Genomic DNA, 13,448 nt, shown 5'->3' on the forward strand with positions numbered 1-13,448 from the left:
TACAGTAGTCTGGGTATTTATTGCCCATCTCTGGTTTATCAAGTATTTATTTCCCACTCTTGTAAGGAGCACGGTATGCGGTCTTTTCAAAACAGATTGCAAACCCTTTCCCAGCTGGATACGAGTACTGTGGGTGGTACCGAGCGATATTCGTTCGATTTGGTTGCCTTTGGTATAGCAGCGTTTGAATTAAAGGGTTTAATGCGAATCTGAGGTCGGTTCAACACATTCAAGAGAATCCCCGAGGCGCAAGGCATACAGAAAATTTGTCAAATTTATTTCGCATACTTGGATGTACAATCAAATTAGCATTTCAATGCCGCAGAATGCACTGACAATTGCTGAAACACAATGGCCGGCCAATGGATGAATATGAAAATGCCAATCCCCTGGCAGCGATTATAAATTGGCTTTTGTGCATGCAAATCAGTTCAGTTCGATATTTTACACTTTATGACAATGACTTAAATGTGATTAATTTTATGGTAATGATTTTGTGGTAATTAAAGCGCATAACTGCAATGCATGAACTTAAAGGCAGATGAAAAGCACACTTTATTCACCCACAGCTATTCACTCTCTCGACCAATTTGTTATTTGCTGTTTGCCATTTCAGCGTCTCAGTGTCGCCATTTTCTACGCCATTTGCTCGACCAACCCCTGCACCGCGTGTACTTTCCCTACATTTTTGCACCCCTCTGCAGTGCTCATTAAATGCAATTTCTAATGCAATTGACATGACTTGTTCTGCTGCGGCCTTGGGTTTCGGTGACTTTCGCTTCTGTTTGATTATGAAAATGGTTTTCGGTCTGCGGCGATGCTGGTTTTTAATGAGACCCCACAATATGGCCGGAATATCGTCAAGGCCTGTCCTCCTATCCTAATTAACATGTCAGCTGGGGAATGCTTATCAAGTATACGCAGCGTATGCCAGTGGAAGCTCTATCTCTGTCGGCGTTTTTCCACCGCAAGGGGATCGCTCAGGTGAGCGAACAGGAGCCGCTAAGGCAGTCAACGAACTGTCAGCACTGGGATTTATCAGTGCTCGGAAAAAGCTGGAAAGTGCTGGGAAATCTCACCATGGGGAAAGCCAACTGTTTGACAGTCTGGCTTAGTTACCGCCCGGCTTTTCCCTTTCTGTCCAACTGACGGACTGGTGACAAGCTGTAACCTAAAGAGCACTCAGAACACCTCCATTTTTACGCCCTTCCCCTCCTAAAAAAAACACATGGCTTGATTTATATTTTATTTAAAAAGCGACAGCAAAATTATCAGGATTTACTTTCGGCTACTTTTTTCGTGAGGTTCTGTATGTTTTTTCCGTTGGTTGGGCTGGCATAAAGTTTGTTTAACGTTTATCTTGCGGTCGCTTTGCGCTTTTTCCATGGCCGGCGAAAGTTTCTTTGGGCGGTCGTCTGGTGATAAAAACAGCAAAAAGGAGGCCACCAGGAAGCTGGATTTAAACATGAATAATGAAAGGAGCTGTAAATTGGCTGAGGACCCAACCACTGAAAGGTCACAACCCCTTGAAATTAATCAGAAATGTAAAATCACAAGTTCCTTCTTAAGTTTCGAAAGTTTTTCGTGTAGTGCTTGGTTAATTTAAATGCTAAGTAAATTTCCGTGACCGGAATGTAAAAGGGGTCTGACTTTCATCTACCTACTAACTAAGGATTCATTTGGAATTAGTAGTTTCTGGACTAAGCTCTCCTGTAGTGCTTTCCTAATTCTCGATAAACAATCCAAATTTAAGGTAAGTCATTCCCCTTTTATGTTTCCTACCCATTTCAATGGCTTTTGATATTCTTTTATAATTTACGCTATTGGGCCTTTGGTACTCAACCGAGTGGAAAAAATATGGCATCCAGTCAAATCTTATAAGCATTAATTCTCATTAAATTTAATTGCAAGCGACTTGGGGTCGAGGGCAGTCAGGTGGGCGACCGGCGTATCCTTACATCCTGTGACCCGTCAGTTGGCCCGTGTTTCTGGCACAATTATGCAAATGACTTGCGGGTGGATCCCGCCGAGGACCGAAGCCGATTAACCCCTTTTGTGTGCCGAGGTGTTGAAAGGTTCTGCACTCAATTACGGATGGAAAAAAATGATCACCTGCTACCCGAAAACGGTTGGTAATGCCTAACATCCCACCAATTCGCAATGAAAGCAAAAACACTTAGCACTCAATTGTTGGCAAGTTCTCGGAAAAGCGCCAAAAAGTTTTGAAAGCTAAACTAAGCTGGGGAATAAAGAAAATTTGTTGAGCTACATTTTGAAACGGTTCCAACGACGGAAGTCGAATTAATTTCAAGTGCCAAGCGGGCGAGCGGCTCATTCCACCTCAAATCAATTAATTTGCCAGCTGCCAACAAAGAATGAGAGAATAGTTTGGGGGGCAGCCTTAATATGTGGTCGGGTATATTTACACTCTGCGGTTCGAGTTTCCCTGCAATTTGTTGAGTGTTTCGCCAATAGTTGAGCCCTATTCAGGAAAGTTCTCTTTGCGGTTGCGGCATTGCTAGAAATAATTATGCAAATGCGTTAAGGCGGTGAGTTTGAAACAAAAGTGTGTGATCCTTTGAGCTGCGAAAATCCTTAATGACTATCTCACTAGTTGAAATGGATTTTGCTGATTTAAAAAAAAACATACTGGCTGCTCAGCAGTTTCAACAGCTATCTGTACGGCAAATCGGAGATTACAAAGCAACAAAATTGTTACAATACATTTTCATTCTCCATCAAGGCCTAAAATAATATTGGCATATATTTTTTAATCCCATATTCCACTCACACACTCACGACCCAGTCGAGTGTAAAGACACCCCGCACAAAATCCGATTTGCACACGGTAAAAATAAACGCATGAATGAAGGAAAAATTCGCTCACAGAAAATCAACAAAAAATGAATAAATTCAAAGTGACGTGTAAGCAAAAACTATTCACGCATAAGCCCAGAATTCCTGCAAATAACAAAGGCAAAAATCAAGAGCGAGCACAGACGATGAATACGTAACTAGAGCGTCGCAGAGAATGCAACGAAAATGCGCCCAAATATAGAAACAAAATATAAAACGTGCAACGAAATTAAATGCAAAAAACTTGGCCAGCAGGGGTGGCAAAAAAAAAACTGCATGACATTTTTAATTATCTAGAACAAGTGCATTTAGCACACATCCACACAGACACAGTCATGCAAATAGAGACGCACACACACATACACAGCACACAGGAATGGAGATAGTGAGGGCCAAAATCGTTGCATACTTTGCGGGCTGTTGGGCATTTAAATGAAATTTCGTTTGCTAACTGCACACACAGTGCACAGGGCGAAAAGAATGCGAAAATGAGGCAACAGATGATGACAAGGGGGAGCAGTCGAACAGTCAAAAGTTAAACAAAATATTTGCCAGTCACGCAAGCATTTTTCACTTTCGCTTAATTAAAGCGAGAACTGTTCCAATTTCATAAATGTATATACCTATAATACCGGGCGCTGGAAAAATGTTTCACTCGGGTGTGGCTGTACTTTCAACCCCTTTCGGCCAGCCGTTTTTGCACTTCCAAGTGGTGAAGAGAAAGCCAATAAAAATATGTTTTTCTTTTACGGCCAACTTTTGTTCCGCCCTGCGAGTGTGTGCGTGTACACAGATTTATTAAAATATATCCCGGCGAAGAGGGCAATGAAGCAGAGTGAAAATCAGTCTGTGTTGGGCGAAGTGGCTAATACTCTCGGTGAAGTCTTAACGTAATTTCATAAACTGATATTTTATTAGTGTCTAAAGCGCTACAAGAAATTCTAAACAAACTTGTTTCAATGCGTTTTGAATTAAACAAATAAATTAAAAACAAGAAAAAGTTATAGAAAATAGAAAGCTTACCAGATTGTCAGGTTAAGGTTAGTTAACTTAATACGTTACAGCATAAAGATGTGCAAGATACTCATATTCTCCGTTATTCGTCTACATGTTTAAGTTAATTATCCTTATCAACTGCATAAAACGGCAATCATATACGTTTCAGTAGCAGTTCCTTTATTAATAACGCCAAAAGGTTTCCAATTTCTGCATCGACTGGTGTTACGTGGTGCATTCACCCTTATGGAGCCGGAAGAGCCATCAGGATCTACAGATTCTGCTGATATGTGGGCTTTTTTCAGTGAACACGGCTCGTTAGCTTGCACTTTGCACACGCAGACCAAACAGAGTGAAAGAGTTGGTCTTAATAAAAGCAAATATAAAGCTTTTTAATAATATTAAAGCGGCTGGCAGCCATCGAAAGCTGTTGCCGTTTTGGCTTATTTGCCCAACACTTTAGTCGTAGCTTACTTTTGGCTCTCCGCTCGAGCGGCAATAGTGAAAGTAATTTGTTTATTTATTTGCCAGGATAATGGTCGGGGCTTAAAGTGAAAAACGGGAAAACGTAGAACTTTCCACGCTTATTTGTGCAGCACTCGAATTTCCATTCCTGCCGTTCAAAACTTTCGGCCAGAGCAGCTCTCTAATCAAAGTCAAGGAAGAATGGATGGCAAAGGACTAGAGAATGGAAGTGATAACTTTATCGGCGTCCGGATTTTGCATACATCGCTGCGCTCGAGGGCTGACCTTTTCGTCCTGGAGAGCAAAGAATATGTTAATACGCCCTCAAAAGGGCAACAAAAGTGCACAAATAATGTTTTCGAGCTTTTCTCGAACTATAGAGAGCACCGCCACCGACCGCCCAACCCACCTCATATGACACACATTTCCGCCCATTGTTTGTCCTTGGCCTGCCTGCTCGCCTGAATATGTTTGCTCTCGTGTGTCTGCGCTCTGTTTATGTTTGTTGACATGGAAAAGCCTAAAAGTTATGGTTCGGCATCATGGTCCGGGACACGCCCACTGGGGGCGAGTACCGTGCCAGACATGACCATCATTTGCCTGCCTGCTAATAAGCGGCTCAAGTGTTGGCCCGGAATTAATGCGATCTCTCCCCAATATCTATCTCTCTGTTCCAAAAGGTTACACTAACCGGACATCAGAGTGTCGGTGTGTTTGAGTTTGGTGTTTTTGCTTGCCGAGGGCTTTGTTTGCAGTCGTTAACATTGCCCAAGGCCATATTTGTTAGTGGACTAGAGTGTGCTGGTTAAGTCACCCATGGTTACGATTTGCTAATGAGCTGGATAAAATAAAGTTGCCACTAAGCTGCATGATTAATGCCACAGGGGATGTGTGGGAATGCCTAATAAACTATATTACTAAATTAAATATTAATTTATATATTTAGGCGCACGTATTTCAGTGCTATAGGCACTGAAAGTAATTTGTGCTGTTACTGAAATTTAAAGGCCTAAAGCAAGAGTAAAGTATTTATTCTTCAAAACCACATCGTCTAAGTTTGACTTGGAATTAAGCATTTAAATGGTATGATCTGGTCCTGCTCAGTTATGTTTCCCTTTCAGCCACAACCTTTTGCCAGTCACCCTGGGAATGGACAACAACACCTCTGCTCCTTGGTGTCCTAATCTCCCCCTTCGTTGTTTTGGCTTTTAACGACCTCTTACTGGCACTGCCACTTGGAGTCCGAATCCTGCGCCGCCGCCGCCGCCTCCGCTGTCACTTACGCATTCCACTCGAATAACAAAAGCTTTTGATTGATAAGCGGCCATAATAAATTTGTTATTAGTGCGAGAGCCAAGACCAAATGAAGCATGAACGAGACAAGGATGTCGAGGTGTGGGTGTCAGCGAGGCCAGAAATAGATCGCCATTCGTAATGGATATTAGAAAAATAGGCTCTTTTTTTTCGTTCGCAGAATGGAATTTAATGCGCTTATTTGTGTGTAAATGGGAATATTTTGATGAATGTTCCCGCTTCGCTACTCTTCAATTCGTGTTGATTTGATTTGACACGACAGGACACGACAGGAGGTCCTGGTGCAAATTCATGGAATGGAGAAGGGAAATAGTTTCACAAGAAATGCTGCCCAAATTGCCAACCCCGGTTCTTATTAGGCTCGTCCAATTTGGCGCTCGTCCAGCAACACGCCCACATCCGCCCACCGCCTGCGGCGCCACGCCCACGCCCTTTTGCAATTGTAATTATAGACTGGCAGCCCACGGCATGAAATTCAGCTTTTCAGAGGAGGAAAAGCCGCAACAATTTTGCGGTTACTGGTGGAAATTTCGAATGCTAATTTCAATTAAAAATTTCTGCCGCGTTCATTGGGCGAACCATCAATTTCGACTCCTGTTGCTTTCGCTGATTGATCGAAGCGGAGTTCAAAGAGGTGCCAAATGCTGATGCTCTCTAAATATTTAAATTGGAATTGAAAGCTCCGCTGACGCAAAAGACTCTTAAGTCAGAGTTGGCCTAAACAAACAGGGAACAAAGCTGGAAGCACTTGTGCCTCAACGCTCCAATTTCCCCTCCACTTCATGTACAGTTGACAAAAGGACTGGCACTGGCATTATATTTACCTTCTGTCTCGCGCTCCATTGATAAATATTTCCCCCGTTTATTTGTGTGCGGATGTGAGCTGGAAAAATAAATACAATAAAACACAATACTCGGCAAATTGTAGGTGGCATCGTGACACGTACTAGAAAATATATTTTTTCTTCCGAATTTGAATGTTGGCTTAGCTTTGGGCTAAAGAAATATACTTTTGAGTACGTTTCTCCATGTAGAAATGCGTGTTAAAAAGTGTACACAAATAGTTAACATAATACAGTTCTATGATTTTATATTTAGGATTTCTTTCTCCAGAATCAATACACATTAACTAAGGCATGGGAGTGAATCTCACACATCCTCCACGTGTCCCAGAGCACAAAGAACGCATTAGCCTCCCTTTTGGCCCACTTCTTTTGCCATTTCAGCCATTGTTGTTCCCAGGCACTATATCGTTTTGTTATTTAGGAATGGTCAGCCATTGAATTTGCTTTCTTGGCTTTCGATTTATCGTTTGATTTGAGCCCGAGTTGTCGTGGCAATGGATCCTGCCCATCCTTCGGTTTGCTCCATCATGAACGTTCGTTTGATGGTTGTTTTATTGAAATTGATTTCCTAATTGAACCAATTTGTGCAGTCAAGGGATAATCGCAATGATTTCTGCTACAATTCAACTGAATCGTTGTCAAATGCTATTAAAGCTTGTTGTCATCTGATAAAAATTCTTTTGACTATCTGAAATGATTACGGCAGTCCGTAAAAAGCTAATGCTACGATGTCCACTAGATTCCCGTGTGAAATGCATTAATTTATTATTAACCATTAAGCGCATCGTCAACATAATCGACCCCAAACATCGCCATCGCCATCGTCATCATCATCAGGAGCAGCTGAATAAAGCTAAGTCCACAAAAAGCCGCATAAATAATGAAACATTCTTTTATGTCGACGCCAACACGAAATGAAGGTCGGGGAGAAAATAGTTGAAATAAAAATAAAAATGAATGGCCAACGAACATGACCAGAGGCGGTGCGTTTAAAATAATTGTTAGCAAAGGGGCTCTGTTGGCGGTGGCCACAAAAAAAAAATATTTATATATAAATTAATATATAAAGACCGTGAGCGAATTAAGTTTAAAGCCAGCTCAAAGAATACCCTAGAAAAAGAAGATTTTAATCTTATCTAAAGGTATTAAACAAAAATGATATATGATGAAAGCGATTTTAATTTGAATAATACAGTGACTTAACAAATTAGCAGAATTTGGAAAGGGAAGTTACTTAAAATGGTTTGTTAAATTGAAGTTACGTTTAATTGATCATTAAAATTGTTACTTTTATGTGATATAAAGCATGGTTGTATTCCCTTTCTTTCGCCTTTTGAGTTCATCTGCGACTTAAAATTTTTAAAGAAGTCGCCTTGGCAGCTGTTTTTTACTCCAGCATAACGAGATCCGCTTGATTTATGCGCCATTATGTGGGCTTCTTATTATACATATTTCCTGTTTCCGTTGCGTTAATTTGCTGAAACGACGTATGCAAGTTGCAAAGTTCGACGTGGTGAACGCCGCTGTGTGAAAGAGAAGGAAATTAATGCGAGAATGAGTAAGAGTTTTAAATTTATAACTTTTACTTGCCTGCGCACTTATTGCACTTTTCCGACTTGTGTTTATTTTTTTGTTCTGCAGCAAATGGCGTCCATTTTGTGCGCGTTCGGATTTTTCTTCTCTTTTGGTTTTCCCGCGAATAGTTTTAACAGGTCGCGGATTTTTTTATTTTTTTAATATATTTTCGTGAAAAGTTTGGCGTGTAATGAAAAGCTTTCCGCGAGACTATTTCATTTCGGCATTTCTGTCGGCGATTTTTATAAAAGTTCAACGCGATGGACATGTCAGATAAATGGTCTTACAGCCAGCTAACATTTAGAGTGGTGCATGCTCTTTGGCGATAAGATGAAATGGTTTAGATGGTGGGGAAAGTTAATTTGTTGTTTTGAACATAGTGTAAATAACTAAATCCTTTAAATGCAAAGTAAACTAACTAGTTTTCAAAATTTTTCATTTCACTTAATGAAAACGGTCGTCCAGTTTTTTAACGTATCTTGCAGGGGTTTTAGAAGAAGTGCCTGCCTTTGACTTGCAAATAAATCTCAATTTGCATTATGCTTATGCATATCTTTTTCTCGATCGAAAAGCTCTTGCTCTTTGTCTGCTTTCGAGGGTCCTTTTTAGGCTGTCCGAAAAGGACACGAAAAAAAACAACGACCAGGCAGTTCATTAGCATAGAATTCAGAACGGGGTCAGTTTGGTAGACTGCCAGCCCCCCAACGCCCCGTTCTGTATGCATAAGTCCCATCGCTTTAAGTCTCAAGTCTACTTACATTTCACTTTGCGTTGCATTTTGTTGGCCCTTTCTTTTCCGTTTTTTGCGACCAGGCTGGCTTAGCTTGTGGGTCACTTGGCGTCTTTATTCCTCTGGTGTTGCACACTCAGAAACGCCCACATAATTATCGCACATGGAGAAGATCCCATTGTCCTTTTATCATCGTGCAGAGCACACACACTCGAGTCCTTGCATATCGTCCTCTTCCCCTGGTGATAAATGCGTAATGCGATAAAAGAGTCCAAAAGTTGCCTAGGCCTTTGATGAAGGGATTTGGTGCATGACAAAAGGCGGGTCTGAAGTGAGACATCATCATCCGCTGATTAATTGAAGTGAAAAATGTTCCTTGGCCTTGTTGAGTCCTGATTGATGGCACTTGCTTTTAATTAGAATTTATTGCGGCATACTTTCAACCACTTCAAATTAAGTTTGCAATTTTTCTGCAAACCCTACTTAGGGAAAATCCCCGCCTCGGGGCAAAAATATCGAGCGTAACAAGAGTTTCCTTTTCTGCCTTCGACATCCCCGTTTTTGTTTGCCATTTGCAATTTAGTTAAATGTTTTTCCGGCTTTGCCTTTTGGGTGTGTGCGCCTTACTCGATTTTCATTTCGTTGGGCATTATTCTAAAAGCTTTTCCACCCGAGGCCGGTCGGTCAGATGGGGATTTTCTTTTGCATACAGGCAGGCAAGTCATTCGTTCATTCACTCATCCACTGACTCGTTCAATTGCAATGACAATGAGCTTTTCTGGCCGCTGCATTGTTGCCGCTTTTCTGGCAAATGTTACGCTGTCAAGCGCCTGTCGGCAGGCCATGTTTTTCCTCAGCCGCCCCCCCGTCTCACCCATTTCCCACCTGCCACATGTCTCTGAGGCATCGACATCGCCATCGCCATCGGCATCGGCCTCAGCTCATTCATGCCCATTATACACACATTCCGAATGAAGGAGGAGCAGCGGCGAGCTGACAGCTCTGCACTTTTCCTTTATTTTCCCTCGGTGCTTTCTTTTTTCCATTCACTCGCCTGACAATCACATTAAGATTCAAACACACGGTGGGAAAAATAATATAAATCTTTCCGGTTTTTTATTAACATCAAGTTCATCGATGTATGAAAAAAGGTAAATATATCCTGGCACCTTTGAGACATCTACATTTAAATAAAGAGCTCAAAGAATAATTATTCAGATCCTGCGGACATTCAATATATTTGTGCAGTGTAGAGTGGACTCGACAGAGGACTCAACTAACCATGATTGCAATGACTGTGGGCAGGATCCGCCGCAGTCAAACTGTGGCACTAACCGTAATTGTTGACTACGAATGCGAGTACGAAGTCTCCTGCTGTCTTCCTTTGTGCCCGCTGTCATTTGTACAATTGACAATTGTGATTGCATATGTTATAATGCAGTGGCTGAAGGTGCGGCGGGTGAATTGGAATTGTGGTTGGGGCAGGAACTGGGGATGCCACGGTTGCTGGTGGATTGACATTGAGCTGGTGCGTAGTTGCTGCATTTCTGCTGATTACGGATTGCATCAAACGATGAGCAGCGGATGAATGGGAATGTCAATCTAATGAACGCGCACTGATTTGAAGTCATGCACACTGAGCATTTATAGAAATAGGTTAAGCTTACTTCATAGTTAAGATGTAATGTTAAATAATAATCTAGATGGACTAGGATTACCATGGACATTATTTTTTTCTCTTGTATTAAGCATAATAACATTTTATCCATATCCTTGAACTTAAGTTCAGGCAATTGCAAAATTCCTTAAATTCTCCTTGAATTTGCATGAGTGCGATGCGCTTCCGCCCTGCTCACATTTTCCATTCATTTCCCGGCCAATCCCTGGAGTTGGCCATTGCACGTATTCCAGTTGCCGCTCTTTGCTGATATTTCATTTTGCCATTGTCCCGCAGCAAAGCTTCGACTAGTTGTGAATGCGTTTGGCGTTCGGAGCTCTGGCTTTTCCAGAGCGTGCCGCGCCCAGAAAATGGATTTTCCAAACTGGCTGCATTGGCCAAAACTAAGGACTGAGGACCGAGCCCTACAGGACGAAAAGGCAAAAGTGTCGGTCTCTGGAAAAGAGGATGAGACGCATGAAGGCCATAAACCAACTGCACTGTTTGCATACTTTTCGACCGAGCCGAACTTCTCTTCAAAGTGCAATTGGGTCCTCCTCTGCGGATGAAGGCTATCGAAAATTGGCGTCGTCCTGTGTGCCCCATTAGAAGTCCCCGTGTGGAGCCACGTTTCCCAATCAGCGCGTTCACACTTTCAGGCGCAATTATGCGCAAAAGTTTGGCTTGGACCGAAAGCACTAACTAAGCGCATTCAAGTGGCCCAAACTGGTCAATTGATTTCCGTTGTTTGTCTTTGATCTCGGCCATGTCATTGTTGCAGTTGAAGCGTGTCGAAGTTGATTTCATTTCAGCCACATCGTGTTAGCAAAGCAGAACACGGAAATTATAAAAGTTGTTTAAGGAATCGTGACCAGATGGCAAATACCTTAAATTTATGAAATCTAAGTGCTTTGATGCATCTTAGCGTGTTATGGCAAAAATGTAATACTTTAAGGTATGGAAAGAATTTTATATAAGTTTTGTAAGGAATTTGTAAGCTTAAAATTTCTTACAAATATCAAATTTTTCTAAATTCTTACGTGTATGGACAGCTCCACAGAAGGGATACAGCCAAAAAGCTAGTTTAGTTTATTTGTTCTGTCCTCAGTGTTGCTTTTGTTACTTTATTCCCACCCAGCCAGCCAGCCAGCCACCAGCAATTGAGCACAGAATTCTTGACACATTTTTGTTATGGTCATGTAAAAGTCAACGGCTATGGCCAAATAAAGGACGACACGCTGCCCCGCACTTCGAAGACCCCGCGTCCCGATCATAAGCTGGTGTCCGTAACAAGTGGGCCGCACTGTGCCACAAATGCGATTACGTATACGCAACGTGTGATGCTGTCGCCGGCCATTTGCTGGTTCAGATGGGAGGGCAACTAAACGCTGGAGAATGCTGAGGAGAATACGGAATGTTGTGTGCGTAGGAATAAAGTATACGGATCGTTGCCAACTTGGGTTTATTTGTGGGACACGCGGCGTATGTGAGCTGTCCTGTCTGCTCCAAGTTCGATTCAAGGATTCTGGAGTTCGTGCCTGGCCACCGGCAAGTCTGCGGTGCACGACACGTGTTCGTCTTAAATATTTATTTTTGTGCGGCAGCAGGTTCGCCACGAAAACTGAGGCATAGTGGCCCAAAGATTCGACAAACTTTCACCGCACTCAAAAATTTGTCAGCTGCTCAATCTTCTCTCTAAGCAAATCGCATTAGCGTCATCTGCCAGCAATTCGACTCTAGAATCCCGGCGGAGAAGTGAAAGTTAAATACGACGAAAATGAAAGAAAATTTTGCCGCTAGCTGGATTAAAAGCGACTATTAAATCAATAGTGTGGCAAGGGAAAGCAGAACAGAGGGAGAAGTCAGGAGATTGTAACAATTGCCGGTAGTCTACTTAAAAGCAATCTATTGAATACGCAAACTCCGATGCCCTGTACTTTACAGTCTCGTTCGCTTATAATCGCAACGGACTCTTATTGTTTAACAAGTGGAAAGGCTAATAAAAAAAAAAATGGGATAGGTTTACAGGGGAATACACAAAGCGAAATGCGATAGGAGAAATTGAATACATTTTAATAATATATATTTTTCTAGTAAGCAGGAAGCTAGTAACGTACTTATTGATTTCTTCCATCACTCTCTTACCAGGAAACAATACCGAAATACCTCAGGCTTAGCCTGGCCCTAACCTTTGCGTAATCTCTAGCGATGCAAAATACATTCGCTTTATTCAAAATATTCTCTCACCTTGGCATTAACTTTAAAGCGCCGCCCATCAACCAATTTCTTATCGAAGGACACAAAAGAAAGCTGGCAATCCGGCACTTCCTCTGCAAACACATCCACACAGACACACTCGCAGGCAACCCATTGAGCACATATGCCAAAATCAGGATGCGACGAAGAAGAAGCCAAAGGATGCGGAACCGAAAGGGAGCATACATCGCCCTGAAATCTGTGTCAGCTCTGGGAGAACGAGCTTCGAACGCAAAACGATTCGGAGCATTCGCAGCTGGAGCCGTGGGAATCCGGATTCCAACCGCTGTTTGGGGGTGCCACGCCCAGGTTATGGTTGGTCCCTTCTCGCAATCCTGCCACTCCAGCTTGCCTCACCACCGCCGCAGCAGCCGCCACCTGCTCGTCAGTTTGACGCCTTGCAGCTGCTTTTGGCATATTCAAATGTGGCGAGGACACTTAAAAAATGCTGCATACCTTATGGGTCTCGCACTGAGCCACAGGTGCTAGAGTTGACATTAAAAGCGGGGAGTAATGGACTGACTAGTAAAAGCAGTCGTCGACCAGCGAAATACCCAAATCATTAAGGACTTGACATTTACCGACTTACCTCAAAGCCAACGATGACAGTAAAAACGAAAGCACTAAGAGAGTATCCTTCATAGTAAATTGAGAATGTGATGCTTAAAAATGCCTTTAAAACGGAAATAAACTTTAATTGAGTCTTCATCATACCCCTGGATACCCTCTATGGAAATGCAGCTCTCATGATGAC

This window comes from Drosophila simulans, chromosome 2L, assembly GCF_016746395.2.
Source record: "Drosophila simulans strain w501 chromosome 2L, Prin_Dsim_3.1, whole genome shotgun sequence".
Classification (NCBI taxonomy): domain Eukaryota; kingdom Metazoa; phylum Arthropoda; class Insecta; order Diptera; family Drosophilidae; genus Drosophila; species Drosophila simulans.